The sequence below is a fragment of the Neopelma chrysocephalum genome, unplaced genomic scaffold (assembly GCF_003984885.1).
Source record: "Neopelma chrysocephalum unplaced genomic scaffold, ASM398488v2 Primary Assembly neopelma1_61b, whole genome shotgun sequence".
Classification (NCBI taxonomy): domain Eukaryota; kingdom Metazoa; phylum Chordata; class Aves; order Passeriformes; family Pipridae; genus Neopelma; species Neopelma chrysocephalum.
In genome coordinates, this window is record NW_020897717.1 from 10,494,825 (window position 1) to 10,511,000 (window position 16,176).

The 16,176-nt window shown below is 40.5% G+C and overlaps 1 non-coding gene across 1 annotated transcript; it reads left to right on the plus strand.

Moving 5' to 3' along the window:
- The first annotated feature begins 11,895 nt into the window (after positions 1-11,895).
- On the plus strand, positions 11,896-12,059 carry LOC113966920. The gene has a single exon (XR_003534011.1). It is a non-coding gene; the product is annotated as a U1 spliceosomal RNA (small nuclear RNA).
- The last annotated feature ends 4,117 nt before the right edge of the window (positions 12,060-16,176 follow it).

Consider the following 16,176-nt stretch of genomic DNA (forward strand, 5'->3'; position numbering starts at 1 on the left):
CAGCTTGACTGTTATTTCTGCAATACTTTAAAGCTGGACAAAACATTTCTAGAAAAACGGGATTTTTGTGGGCATTATTTGTTAGTTTGCCAAAACAGAAATATTTTGCAGCAAAGAAAAAGATTTCACTGAAATTCACAAATAAGGCCTGCAAGGAACCCTGCCAGCTGCAGGAAAGCAGGGGCTCCCAGGACTTACAGCTTCAAAGCAGTCACACCATATGGTCTCCCCTCTGTTTGCCAGTCCAACACCTGCTTGATTCCAGACCCACCAACTTTGTGGAAGTAGCAGAGCCATCCTCTCACTCTTGTGAACTCAGAAGCTACACGTCACATTTGGCCTTCCCGTTGAGCAGGAAGAAACCTGAGACCTTTAAGAACTCATCTTATGCCCAGACTCTGAGTTATGAAGTCTTGGGAGACCCTCCCCTGGGCTTCTTGGGACTCACTCTGGTGTAAATAGCTCAAAAATGTGAAAGCCCTGGGATTTGGGAACCTACCAGACAGAGCCTCCAGATTCAATTAATTTTTAAAAAAATGTATTTAAAAGCACAAGCAGAGGGGTTCTCATACACATTCTATTAAGGCACTATTTATTTTCCCTAATTTTGGACCTTCCTATGGAATAGTTCTGTCACTCAACTGCCTCTACTAGAGCTTCTCATACTTGTATGGGATGAACACTTTGATACTTGTATTTGTGGTATTTAATGATATCTTCAACAACATGATTAACTGTTAAGAGCTGGAGGCAAATTAAGGAACTGTTAGAGTTTACATAAGTGATACCCTAGAGAGCCCCTATGAAGATATGCATGAACTCAAACCCAGGCCATTCTCCAGCTGATCAGCCAGATCCAGTTTTAGCAGTGTACTTGTCAGCTGCAAGGCCCCCTCAAGGGAGCAAAGACACTCCTTTTCAAATGCCTTTGCTGTCACTGGGTGGTATCCACTTGTAGCTACAGAGAAAACATGGAGAAGCAATAAGAGACAGATGAAAGCAAGAAAGATCAAGGCAGTCCTTCATTGAATTTCTTTGATGTAAAAGGGAGATGTTACAGTTTGAGTATATATACAGGCAGAAAAATAAGAACAGAAGACAAATAATAAGAAAATCATAAAAGCATGTGGAAAAATTATGGCTCTGCTCTTTATTCTCTATCTCTTGTCATTAACAAAACAGAACATGGCTTAACTAACGGTGTATTTAAGGAGGTTGTCTTTCTTTTCATAAGACCTCAGACATTTTCACTCACTTCTGCATGTCATTTCTGGGTAGCTGCATATAGATCAATTATTTCTCCTCATCCAAGACAGATTCATAATTTCCTAGTAACACTTTCAAGATTCTGAAATAAATAGAAGGAGCACTATAATTGTATCAGTCCTTTTATCTCAATTAAACAGCTGAGGGCTGCTCAAATACTGATTAGCCTATACTCTTGCCCTGCAGGATAAAGAATCACTCTTATTGGGCTTCTCATGGCCAGAGCTCATCTGCAAATTGTTATAATTTACATGGTATCCAAATGAAAGAACTTGACAGCAAGGAGTCTATTCATTAATATAAACTGTAGTTGATGAAGAACAAATTACATAATTGCCTGAGAAAGTAACTGAGCTACCTCTCAAGTATGCAGCCATGCTGTGGAAGCTCATGGATTTCAGTGGGCAACATAGTGAAGTACTTATTTTAATAAAGGCAAGAACTCTTTTTTGGGTTTCTAAAATAAGCACACTGTAAGTGAAGCACTTCACATTTATCAACAAGAAATATGGCCCCATCCTGGGCAGGTAAAAGCAAACTATAAATAAATTTATTCTGTCTCTGCTGATGGATATGAACCTGCTACTGGCACTTTACTTCAGTTATTTTAGACTCCTTTGAAAATTCAAGCCCTGAAATCACTTCTACCCGCCCTGCTCCTTCCAAAAACCTTCTCTTTGCCAGAGAGAACACTAACTTTCACAGGATGGATGCAATACAGTCTCTCCCTTCTACCAATGCCCAAGAATCACCTCGGACATGGTCTACACCTCGAAGTATCCCTTTTTCTACTGACTGGGAGGTTTGTGGCAGCATCCAGCCAAGGATGTGCAGCCTACTCCACCAGCATGCTCTGCTCTCCCCCAGAGCAAGCAAATGTTTTCTCTCTGTTCCCTGTGAAGAAGGTCGAGTGCTGAGGCAGTGGAAATTTCCTTGAGCTTCAAATTGCTACGAAGGGTTCTGCTGTCGTGACTCTGCAGCAATGCACTGTCAGACTTCAGGAATATATTTATAATTAGTGCCTAAGTTAGAGCATCAAAGACCATGATGTGTACCTTTTCGCCTTCCAATCTGTCTTGTCTAGTTAAAGCAGAGGTTGAAAGTTTCTCAGGGCAATAGTTGTCCTTCACTCTGTGCAGACATGTGCCTCACAAAATGTCTCTTGACCTGCCACATTTAAAAACTAACACAGCACAGCCAGCAAGTCACGAGAAACAAGCTAAGTACAAATAAGCATTGAAACATGAGATGGGTGCTGTTGGAAAACTCTGAGGCTTATGTGTCCACCACACTGGTCAGCCAAAGATTGAAGGGCATTTTCCCAAAATGGGCTGAGAAAGGAAAAACGGAGGGGGGAGACTGTTAGGGGAAAGTATTGTGATCTTGCCCTGTTCTTCCACTTTCCCAGGCATCTGCTTACGCCCAGCATTGAAGACATATTTGACTAAAGAACTTCTAGTCAGACTCAGGGCAGCACTGGTAAAGTGTTTTGCCATTTTACAGCCTTCATATAAATGATACTATATACTTATAAGTTATAAATTTGAAAAAACTGTTCAGACTCAGTTTCTTCTGTCAGTATAGCTTGGCTGACAGTTTGTCTGCATTGTTTTGGCAAGAAAAAGCCACAGGCTGCATCAGGGCCAATGACCTACAAACAGAACAAACCCTAACTCTACCAGTCTTGCACGTTTTATTTACTGCTTGGTCTCCTCTTGCCTATAAAGGCTGAAACTGGAACTAATGCCCAGTGGGAAAAAAAGAAAAAGACAGAGCAAATGCACTCTTAATTAACAGGCCTTCACATAACATATTCTGTTAATTTTATCCTAGTGCTTAGATGCCAAGGAATGTCAAGACATGTGTGAACTACATTAATTTAAAATTAAGAAAGTAAAAATGAATAAAATTAATTAAATAAATTAAATAATTAAATAAAAATAAATTAAAAAAAAATCAAAAGTATGAAAGAACACATAAAAGAATATTTAACCTGAGCAGCTGGTAATTGCTGTCTCTCCTCCCCTGAGTTTTAGATATTTTTTCCTTTACTGGACTTGATTTCCTCTGCTCATGCACATGCTTTGACTTCTACATGATGTGACATTGAAATGCTATTGCCTGACAAAGCAAGAAATTTTGAAATCAGCTTCTGTTCTATACAGTGAGGAATTACTGAATTTTCCGTCTTTTTGTCAGGTTTAATGCATTGTCAGATATAAAAAGTGTTCAGAACAGTTGCTGAAACTACAATGTTACATGAATGAACTCCATGAATAAGTCTATCATTTATTTTGTTAGGACTTCAACAAGAGAATAATTCCATCCTATTAAATTGTCATGCTCTTTACTATTATACTATTATTTCCATTTTCAATTTTTCAACCCACAGAACTGTAAACCATCACTGATGTGCCATGTGGTAGGTCAAAGGTGACCATCTTGAACATAAGATCTTCACAAGGAACTGCAGTTCACATTTGAAACCTGCTGGCTCACAGCAGTCAGCTACAAGTTTCCACAGTTCACAAAGGTAATACTGCCTCTTCCTGCAGCAGCTGCACCAGATAGAAATAACAGACTGATGGTTGAAGAGCAGAAAAAAAAAATTGGGAACTTCTTCTTTTCTTTATGTCGTGTCAGGGGCATGCTGTGCACTTGGCGGGGCTGCCAGGAAGCTTTACTGCAGCACCTTCAGCACTGGGGAGGCATAATCAGTGTCAGGTGTCACAAAGCAAGTCACGATCAGCCACAACTGTGGCCACAACAGCGACACGGGAGGGCAAAGCACTGGATGAGAGAAAAGTGGAAATTTCTCCAGAGTAGGCAAAAAGCTCCCAGTGGCCAAAAGCCAATAAAACAGCTCTGCTCCATCTAGTCATAAAGCCTCTAGCATAAGGATAGCAGGAACAGTGATGTGTCTGTTCCTAAATGCCAAAAAATAAAACCCCATATGAGGATGTATGAAGCATGATTCAGGGGATAACTGCAGAGCCAGTATAAGTCACTGAGGATATGAATACTGCTCCAGAAGCTGAGCTTTCTGTAACTTTTTAGTGACATACGTAAAAAAAGTGATTGTTCTTTTGTGTCAGAACTGCAGTCCATCTAGTTCAGCATCCTGCCATCAGCAAGTATATACATATAACCCAATCTGTTCTTGTCCTCATACCACATCTTCTAATTCCCAGAAGTTACCTTCTGAATAAAGGAAGAGATTTATTATTCTTCACAGTAAATCTGTTAGAATTTGTTACAGAGTAGTTGATACAACAGTGTCATCTTTAAACAAAATTAAAATGATGAGAAACAAGATCTTTGTATTTATCAATACTTTTTAGTATTAGCAAACACTTCAGCACCTGCCTTGAAAGCATTTCAATTCCTCTAAATTGGCAAGTAATATTAACTCAACATTTTCAAATTTTCCAAATACTCCAGCAAACTGTATACTGTGACACTTCAACTAATGAAGCCAAATTAACAACTTCAAAGTTTTAAATTGAAGACCTAAAGACAGCCACTGATATCTAAATGTGCTGAGATAAATTTAAACATGATTTACAGCCAAAATCTCTAAAGTTACAGTCTCAAAGTTAATGTGGTTTTGGAGGACATGGAAAAATATGCCATCAGATATTAATGATAAATTCAGCCAAGGCTGAGACCAGCAAAATTTTGGGAGAATTATAAGTGGTAAAGTTATCATCATATGTTTGTGAGATTTTGGCTTGACTAATCAGATATTGCAGGATGAAAAGAATGATATTATAATGCTTCCTTCCTATGTGACAAGCAAAAAAGCTTTCAGCAGGAATTCACTTCCCATGCAGAATGGGGCCAAACAGTTGTAAATAACTAAAAGAGTTAAGACTTTCTCATTTTCTTAATGGATCAGGCTGCTAGCACCAGCCAGATCTTGAAGTCTTTATTTATCTATCTGCACCTGTATATTCCTTGTCGTGTCCTAACAAAGATCTTAGGTCTCCACATTTTTGGGAACTGACAGCTCCTTGTGTATGAGTTAGCAGGTTTCTATAACTTCAGCTACATAACTGTTTCATTTATTTAGATGGGAACTTCTTTATTTTGTTGCAATTTCTTAATATTTTCATATTATATTAATCAAAAAATCACCAGGACACGTTTTTGCATGTTTTCATTTCATTGTAATTCATAAAAAAATAGGCTAAAACCCCCCATAAAATCCTTTTCCCATTTTTATCATTTACAAAATTGGCTCAATAAAACACAACAAATGTATAATGATTATAATGAGCTAGTACGTTTTACTTGTGATTTTCAATTGCCATTGTAAATTTGGTTCCATCTCTGATCCCCACTAAAGTCCACAGTGATGTTGACATTAACCTCAACGAAGTCACAATTTGATCCTCTAGAACTCACTGGTGTTTTCAAGTAGGTATGAAGAAATATGGGCAGGTATGTGTGTGTTTGTGTAGCAACAGAGAGGCCACACCTCTGTCTTGTATACAAAAACTGTGTACTCAACTCGTTTCTTCAAACATCAGAGCTCAGCTGAAAGAGACCTTGTTGACTGCTAAAGACTTCATAAAATGAACTCTCCAAAAAGTGTAGCAGTACTGGATTACTGCAATTAAACTTTCCATTTTGTGAAAAAAGGCACTTTTTGCTGGCAGAATTGAAAATTGAAAAAAAAATGTACCTAATTACAATTAATCCGTCTGAAGCAGGTCTGAGTATCTTCCAATGCATGAACATTTGCAACAGAGTACAACCTAACCTACTGCAACAAAACACTAGCTGGTTTAATCATGGAGACTCAGCTCTTCTTCTCAGTAAATTACCTACAATTGTCCCTTCTGGACAATTTTCTGATTTTTTTTTTGCTCTTTCTTATCAAATCAAATGATGAAAGACACAGTTTAGATCAGAATGCAAGCAGAGCATTCAGTAGGAGAAAACAACATTGTTTAAAACTACAGCACCATGAAGCTAACAGGCTTTACTGACAGGATTTTTTTAAATTATTTTTGTTGTGCGAGCAAGAGCATTCCTGTTACAAGGGGAAATTAGTTAACAGAGCGAGATCATACAGCATAGTAGGGGAGCCCTGTTGTTACTTGCAGAAAGAACGTCAGAACTGAAAGGAGAAGGTATTAAATGCAATTCCCTGCTGCTCGCTCTTTTAAGGCACCAGCAGCTCTCCACTGGAGGCCTGCGAGCCGCAATCAAAGTTTGCCCTAAGAGACCTTCTCCACCATAAAGCCAGAAGCACCAGCAACACACCAGACTACAAAGCTCTTATTAAATTTAAGCACAATCCTAGATGTGTTAAGTGAAGGAGGATCCTCAGTTGTGGTGTTCTAAGCAGGGCTCTACATGATCATGGAGCAGTTGAGGTGGGAAGGGGGGAAGAGACCTCTGGAGGTCATCTGGTCCAGTCCCTTGCTCAAGCAAGGCCACCCAGAGCCATGTCCAGACGGCTTTTGAATGTCTCCTAGGATGGACACTCCACCGGGCAACCTGTGCCTGGGCTCTGTCACCCTCAAAGGAGAAAGGGATTCCCGATATTCCCCCCTGTGTCTCAATGCGTGCCCATGGCCTCTGGTCCTGCCACTGGGCACGGCTAAGGAAAGCTCGGATCCCGGCCCCCGCACTGCCCTCCCCGCAGCCCCGGGGGGACCTCCCGGCTCCTCGCTGCCCGCGGGGGCCGCGTTACCTCGTAGACGGACCGAAGGAGGGAGGAGGGGGCCCGCCGAGGTCCCGCGGCCCCAGCCCCGCACAGCAGCGCCCTCCGGCCCGCGGGACCCGCCCGGCAACCGCGGCTGCCCGGGGAGGAGCCCCAAGGCCGGGCCGGGCCCCGCTGCCCCTGCCCTGCCCCGGGCGTGCCCGCCGCGGCCGCTGCCCCGCGGCCATCCACACACGCCCTCACATCCATCCATCCATCCATCCTTCGCCTCCCCCTCCCCCAGGGGCCCTTCCCGAGGCCGCTCTCCGCCCAGCAGCAGCGGCGTTCGCGGGGGCACTTTGGAGCCGCTTTAGGCGGCTGCTATTTATAGCTCTGCCGTGCTATTTTTAGAGCCGAGCGCGGGTCTCGGCAGCGAAGGCTGGCGAAGCGTGTGCGGCTGAGAGCCGGCGCATCACCCCCAGCGCTCCGACACACGGGCAGAGCGGTGGAAGCTGTTCGGCTCAGCAGATTGAACACGGGTTTAATCGATGTGGGGTTGGGGCTGCTCAGGTGGGAACAGGGCTGAAGCCTTGACCAGAAGGGCAGTACTGTCAGTCAGCGAGTTCTGTGCCTTGGTGCCCTTCCAGATTGGATGTCTCTTTGAAGGTGTCACTAAAAAAATAAGATCTGGGAAGCAGGAATGTTCCCCTCATGTTTGATGTTTAGAGTGATATTGGAGTTGACAGAAAAACATAATTCTGTGCTGTCAGTACAATGATATTGACTGAGATGAACACATGATATGTATGTATCAGTCATAAAAGTGCTTCGTTATCAATGTTCAGTCATTAACACTGTCTTAGAAACAGACATTATTGTGGGAGTTCATTACCTTTTTTGAGAACGTGCATTCACGCTGAAGGGTATGTCCTCTCTTTCCTTGGTACGTTGAATTCACATTAAACTTAAAGGGAGCCACGTGTGTGTAATGAAACGGCATATAGCCCAGGGCACACACATTCTATAGCCACTGTCTGTTATCTGCATTAAGTGACCAAAGGACAAATTAAACTTCATATGAGCACTACCCTGATATTTTCTGCAGTTTTAAAAAAATGTGTTTATGAAGAACTCTGTATCCCCTCCCTTTCTGATTATGCAGCTCCCAAAGAAGCTGCTTAGAAGCTGTATCACAGTGCACAGCTGAAACTGAAGAAACTGTAGCGGAAGAATGCAGGCCACAATATGAGGCAAAATGGTTGTACCATAAGCAAAGCAACTGCATAGGCTCATGTAAATTTGAAATAAATTCTTCTTGGCATTATCAGCAGGGATTAAATCTAGCATTTTCAGAGCCCAGATAGTGTTTTAGCACTTCAAGGACTATTTTAATTAACTGGCAGTTATAGTATACTCTTATTCATTGTACCCCAGCCAATACAGAGGAACAGCTTTGTTTTAGCCAGTAGTTTTCACCTGCCAGAGAGTAGGAGGTGAGGAAGGGCACTCTGGGTAGAACATACTGATCGTTGGTGCTCCTTGTGTACACCTAAAGAGATTTAAACATCAATACTACTCTTCAGAAAATAGTATCAGTTGCAGAACACGAATTGTTTGCAGTGTCTTGCAGCGTTAAGTTTTCAGTAGACACTGCTGTTTCAGAGTCATCCTAGTAAAGTCCTCTCTCTGAAGGCTGTTTTGAACCCAAGTGGCATATAGGGCAAGAACAGATCTAGAATAAAGCAACAGTTGTATAGGAGGGACATTAAACTTCAGAGAATTATTTAATGTTTTCAGTCACTTCAAAAAATATGCCCAGGTGGGCAGTGGAAGACAGACTTTCTTTCCCTAAAAGTCTTCAGATTAATTAAATCAGGCAACTAAGCATTTTTATCTTCTAGCTACTTGTCTTCTAGCAGATCCCTACAGATGACAAATGTTCTGAAGGGCAAGCCATGTTTTAAATTTCACTTAGGTAGTTAATTTGCATAGAAATAACTGAATAGTCTTTTAATTATCCCATAGTTCTGTTGATGATAGACAAGAGCTATAGCTCATACTCTCTCAGTTATGTTGGTGTAGCAAGAATAACAAGTAACTTAAAAGAAAGCATTCTTGTTATTGAAGTCAGGACACGCATGTCCAAATTCACACAGGGAACAGATGTCATAAGTAAGAAGATACCATTTATACACAGTCGCTGTTTGGGGTTGAACTGTGCTCAAGAGAAAGTTGCGTAGATCACAAGCCTGCAATCAAGAAAAGTTGCTCTTAATGTGCTGTTTCTTTTACAAACAAGACAAGGCTTTTACATCCTTTAAACACCTACTTTTCTCCCATCAGTCATTGTTTTGATTAAGGAGAAGGAAACCAAAACAAACACCTTATGTAGAAGATACAGAGCTATTCTGAAGAGCTTCCTTTACAAATGCTCCTCTTGGGACCCGTCTCTCACATAGAGTGGATCTCTTGTCTGAACTATCCTTCTCTGTGAACACGTAAGTTCAGATGATTTTATTGTGTTTTAATCTAATGGGCAGGTTTGCAACTTGTATTTAATTAGCATATTTTATACTGGCACTCTTGAAAAGGGGAAAAAAAAGGTTTGTTGAAAGCAAATTACTAAAGAAATTAAGAATGCTGAGGAGTAAGCAAGAGAGAAATGAGATCAAATAGAAAGTTGCTGGTTATCCTCATAAAGACAGAAAAAGCTGTTTACTGATCTTTCTTCTTGTGCTTTAATTAGACTTAGCAGCTTCTCTTCATGCTGACCATGATGGAGTTTTGCTTACAGCCCTGCTCTTGTTAAATTCAGTAGCAAGATTCTGCATGAATAAGGCAATCTTAGTCTCAGTGTTATGTAGCTTCTGATTTTATGTGTTTCTGAGCAACGTCAGTCTCATACCTGAAGGAAGAAATACAACTCTTTCAAAGTGATTAGGTCAAAGTTATACTCAGTGTTTGGGTCTGCAAATGCTGTTCAAAATTCAGCAACTCTTTTATTTGAATTCGCAAGTGGGAATAAAAAGCTTTGAACTTTAAACTTGATAATTGCGACATTCCAGTTATGTTGTTATTTTCACTTTTTCTGATACAATTTGGTCAGGAGACAACATAGGAAGAAGCAATGATAAATATTGTTCTGGTTTTGTAACCTTTATTTAAGTGAGTAATAGCACTGAGATTGGGGGGACTGCTACTGCTACAGGTATCACAGTGATGGGAACTTTTTGTTTCTTAAAGATTTAATTAATTAGTAAAATTACAAGGAAGTTGTATAAAAATGTAGTGTCATTGGACTTCTCAAGAGGCATAGCAACTAAACAAACAGTTGAATGATCTAGCAGCAGCAGGAGACCTGCTAATGCAAATACTTAGTGGTGTGACTCATAAAAAACAAGCTGAAAGAAAAACATTAACCAGCTTGCCCTTTCTCCCTCCTTTCCTCCCTCCCCTCTTCTTACTTCTTCCCCTGTCCTCTATCTTAAAAGTACAAGCAGGTCAATACCACAGAATTTTTCTTTACGTACATCTACAAGAATTGGTAAGGGAGGCAAAAGTGGAGTTTCGTTCCATTTTAAAACGTAAACCGATTTATGTCAGTCTCCCTCCTGCTGAATCACTGAAAGAGGTCTAAAGAGTTTTTCTATCTGTCTTACTCCATTTGTTAGTTACCATCTTGGCGTATAGGGCTAGTCCAACCATGGCAAAAAATGCTGGAGTAAAAAAGGCAATCAAGACTAAGATTTCAAATGTAATTGTGATGCGAAAATTCCTTAGAGGCTTTAGAGCCTAGTTTTCCAAGCCATAAATATCAGACATAACTGTATATTCCCAACCTTTGGCAATCTTAATGTATCCTTGGGATTTTCACATCAATTAATGTTATGCTTTGGTTCTCTGCTTTCTTTCTCTCTGTTTTTCTTTCAGTGGATATTGTTTTAAGTTGGGTGTACCGTAATGTGTTTGGAGTTTTTCTGCAGTTTTCTGTGGCTTTATTATTCTAAATTTTCTTTCCAGGAAGCTGCAGTCACATGAGTTTAACCAACATACTTCTTACATTGTGAGGGGATCACATTAGCAAAGAATCACATTTGAATCGATGTGAGATTTGAACCATTAGAATTGAAAAGTATTATTGACTGGTTGCCATCTACAGCTATCACTTAGGGATGAGACCACTCTCTTAAATGGCTCTCTAAAGCACAAGTTTTACTTCTTTAGAGAACTTACCAACTGTCAATACTTACACTACCCTCTGAACAGTAGAGGAAATTGCACATGTTGCAATTTCAAGCACATCATAAAGACTGCGGAATTAAGATGCTGCTGAGATTATTCCAGCATCTTTTTTATATGAAATGTAAAAATCTGCATTCTCACTCATAACCAACTAAACTGATGAGTACTTAGAAATGTACTTACATCTGTTCATTTGATCTCCAGACTACATCTTAATAGCACAGCTATAAATTACTCTTGTTTTTGCTGAAATTTAAAAAGTAAAATCTATCCTTTGTGTTTCTCATCTAATATATAAATAGCCTGATTTGTTTCTTGGAAACCTTAATTCTCGCTGCAATAAACTGGTAAAAGAACATGTTTCTAAGATACATGTTTCCAACCACTGGAAGGAAGTCTATCTTACTAATATATTTATCATTAATTTGCAGTAATGATCCAGAAACTCAAACCAGAAGGAAGGATAAAAATATAGAGGCAAGCCTTAAATAACTTGTTGACAGAGGAGCTTTAGAAGTAAATTTAACCCCAGTCTCAGCTACAGTGACCACTTGTTACTCTCTTTTTACATGACATGGTGTTCTGTGTTGTTTACTGTTTCATTGTGCATCTGTAGAGCAGGCACTGTCCCCAGATCCTTCATAGAAAAGTATATGACTCAATGCTACTCCATAGGAGAAGGCAGGATTTGGGAGTTGGTGCAAGAAGCCTGTCTGAAGGTACCTTTACTCATGATACTTACCTGGCAGGGGAGACACCATGATCAGGCAGGTGGTTTTCCCAGGGCGAGGCTCATCCCTTGCACTCCGGGTGTGCTGACCCCTGCGATTTCCCCAAATGCGGGAAACTCGACTGCATAATTTGTGGTAGTGGGGGACTGCGTTCACGCTCTTTTTTTTTTTTTTTCCAGAGAAGAGCAACGAGGCTGGTGAAGGGACTTGAGCACAAGTCCTATGAGGAGAGGCTGAGGGAGCTGGGGTTGTTTAGTCTGGAGAAGAGAAGGCTTAGAGGCGACCTCATCACTCTCTTCAACTACCTGAAGGGAGGTTATAGCCAGGCGGGGGTTGGTCTCTTCTCCCGGGCAACCAACAATAGGACAAGGGGACATGGGCTCAAGCTCTGCCAGGGGAGGTTTAGGTTAGATGTTAGGAAAAAATTCTTTACAGAAAGGGTTATCAGGCATTGGAACGGCCTACCCAGAGAGGTGGTGGATTCACCATCCCTGGAGGTTTTTAAAAAGAGATTGGACGTGGCCCTTAGTGCCATGATATAGTAATTAGAGTTGGATCAGGGGTTGGACTTGATGATCTTGGAGGTCTCTTCCAACCCTACCTATTCTATGATTCTATGATTCTATGATATGGACTTTATAAGCAGGGCTGGTAGGTTCTACAGGTTCTGAAGTTCATTAAGCTAATTAGGCATTACAGTGATAAAGTACTTCAGCCTGGATGAATCCATCCACCAGCCATATGGAGCACTGCAATAACTTTGTCTGTGCAGTGGCACTCAAGATAGAAATTTTCAGTCTGATAAAGGAGATTATCTTTACGACTTGTGTCAAGTTGGGCTTGGAGTGGAGGATTTAACATCTTCAGCTGAGACCCTGCTAAGCATTGCTTTTCTGTGTTCATTGAAGAAGACACATCTGCACAGCAAAAGGAAGGATGAACATAGATTCAGTCTATTTCAGAAAAAGGCAAAATGAAATATAGTTTTATAGATTGAGCTTTATTTTTCCAAAAGAAAACTCAAGATCCAGGGATTCCAAGGCCTGCACATTCAAAGGAAAAATGAGCAGCATAGATGTTGGTGGACATGTATGAGGTTTATTTCATGATATTAACAAGAATTCAAATTATTGCTGTCGTTAACAAGTTTAAAATTAATTAGATTAATCTGTTTTATAATATTTTCAACACATCTCAATCTGGATGCAGATGGATGATCCCTGTGGAAGTGGAGTGCGGGGATATATGCTGAAGTATTTAATTTATGTTAGAAGGGCATATTCCATGGCATTGCCATGTCATGTGTTACCTCTGCTGTAACAGTATGTTGCCTAAATCACTATGAAAGCACTGTTCACTGCATTGTGCAAGAGACTTGGTGATTGCTTCCCAGCAATGATGAGAATGAATTATGAGCCTCTCTGCCTCTTCCTAAAATAACAGGGAATGAATTTCATGTGGGCAAACACTTGACTCATTCTTCTTGGAACTGATAGCTTACCACACAGGACTTGGAGGCTGCTCAGTGAACCAGTCCATGGTTCACAGGAAGAAGAAGCCTCCAGAGGAGCTCAGACACTCAAAGAATAACATTCTTGGCCAAAAATAACCCTGAGCACTGAAAACAAATTGAAAAAAGTGTTGGTCTACTTGTAAATCTGTTGCAGCAACATGTACCTCTAGTCATATCTGAGAGATGAATGGTCCATCCATCTTTGTCTCTTTGCTCTTCTGTTTCCAACCAAAGCTTCTTCCCAACCAAACCAGCACTACATAGGATATACATAGGCTTGTAATTATGACTCACATGAGCTGTGTCAGCTGCTGGTGGTGAAGACCCTGGTGCAAGATGTGAAGGTAAGAATGACTGCCTTGGGGCAACTGCAACAATACAATTATATCTGCACAGCAACAGAGAAAAGCAGGAGATCTGAGGAAAGGCTGGAACTGTAACAGTGGCAGTGTGAGAGAGGGACAGTGCCACGTGTGACGTCGTACAATGAGGGTGGGTGGGCACCATTCCTTATGGGTCCTAAATGAATGTGCAAAGGATGCAATTCACCATGTTGTGTTGTGGCTTTCAGCAATAGTTTGTATGGATGTGTGTGAACATGGGTGTGGGGGTGAGATGTATTCAGAATAGTAGAAGTGACATGTCTCTCGTATCTGTTCTCACCCACGGTTGAACTGGAAGTCACCTTTTCTCCTATATCCTCTACAGATGCTGTATGGTTTTTTCTCAGTTCTGTAGCTGATTGTGGGGAATGGCTTGGCCAAGTTTTTCAATCTATGTGTTTTGTCTTGACTGACAGACCTTCTGCAGACTCTTTGGCACAAAGTAGAAAATGGCTCACTGACAGCAGAAGGAATATGTCCTTCTTGGAGATGTGAATCCTTCCTTGGATGAAGGAGCTGTTGTGTACTGCCAGCTAGCATTCTTGCTGATTGTTAAGTTTCCAAATTAAAAAATGATTTAACTCTACATGAGGCAATATGTGATACAAGATGTTGCTGTGGCATGAATCTTTATGGACTATTGCATAGATAGGGTGTCAAAACCAAACCTAACCACACAGCTTTTTCCTTTCTTTTTGTTCCTTTCCCTACTCCCTGTGCAACCATTCCTTCCCAGCAGTGATAAAGCATTCATTCCTCTCTTACAAGTTTAAATAGGGGGATGAAGAGAGTGATCAGCCTGACAAGAGCAAGGGAAAGGGTCTGGAGCTGTTTGGTGATAGTGAGAAGTAAAGGAGAATTGATCACTCCTCAAAGTCATTCCCTTCTGAATAACTTCTGAAAATATATAATTCCAGTAGTGACAGCACAGAAAGAATAGTCTTTCCCATCCCTGTGAAAATTTCAGGTATGCTTGCTCCAAGAAGTAAACTTAACATCCTCGTTTGTAAGCTGACAAATCAGCCTTCATTCCAGAAATGGCATGAGTCTCCAAGGAAAGATTAGCATTTCTGTTCCAGAGTACCAATGGCCTGAGGCTGATCTCTAAGCTGTCTACAACTGAGGCTTCTCTGCACTGGGAAATTATATTCATGTTGGAACAGGAATGCAGGAAATGAATGTGGTAACAAACACAGTGCTAAACACAACTGTCTGTATTTGGAGTTGGACTCTCCTTTGTACTAAATACTGCTTACCTACACAGGAAGCTATAAAGGGATCTTGAAGAGGATGGAATTATCAGAATCAAGGCTTTGAACAAGACACGGACTATCCCAACTTGAAAGACATGTTTTAATGCAACTTACTGATGCAAACAGAGCATAAAACAAGTAATTTAAAGGAGATTTATCACTATCTGAATTGGTCATAGCAGCTTCGTGCTGAAGTTGAGTTCGTGTTTGATAACAGAGATAAGCAAAATGAAAAAGCCTGTGAGCATCTTTACAAAATAAATGAGGATCAGGGTTTTATATTGGTATGTTAAATATGATTAGCAAGGTTATGTTACCTGAAGACATTTGTATTAAAGAACCTAGGAAACATCCAACACCATTTACCCATTCTTGCAGAGGGTCAGGAGGTGTCATTTAAAATGACAGGTCCAGATTAACATGAAAATTCCATTTGCTAAATATCTGCAAGGAGCACAATGTCTCTGTTCTACCCAACTGCTAGTTTTGTTAGGACCTTTGCATCACCAGGAATGCTTCCTGCTGCAGTATGTTATCTTTGAACAAAAATAGGTTGCATTTTCCTTATCTGAGAATGGGGATATGTAAGTACCTGTAATGGGTTTGGACAAATCGTAATAAGACTGGAAATATTAAAAAGTAACTACTTAATCCTGCAGTTATTTGATTAATTTTTTCTTTGTTATTAAGGTGATAAAAGTAATTGAAATGTTAATCTATTTGCTAAGCTATTATGTCTACTCTATATTCCATTCATGTTGCAGTTCTGTGGGTTAAAGACAGATTCACTATTAGAAAAATACTAAATTCTTGGATCTCGGTAGTTTTGACTTAAGGGATTGAGTTGCATTAATTGTACTTGCTGTCTGCCCACAGGGTGTAAAGAAATGATAAAACGGTTGGCAAGCCTTATACAACTTTGATATTGTTGCATCCTAACAACAATAGATCTGCAAAAGCAGGAATTTCTCCAGAAGTTAGACTATAGGGTAACTATTTTTGCAGGCATTGTAATGCAGGTGTAAAAAAGCTAGTAAGAGTGTGACCTTGGTGGGAATATGCTTGGTACTTTCTGATTCAGATTGTAGGTGCTTTTTATTGAGCTTGGATAGAGTTACATGAAATATTTTTAAAA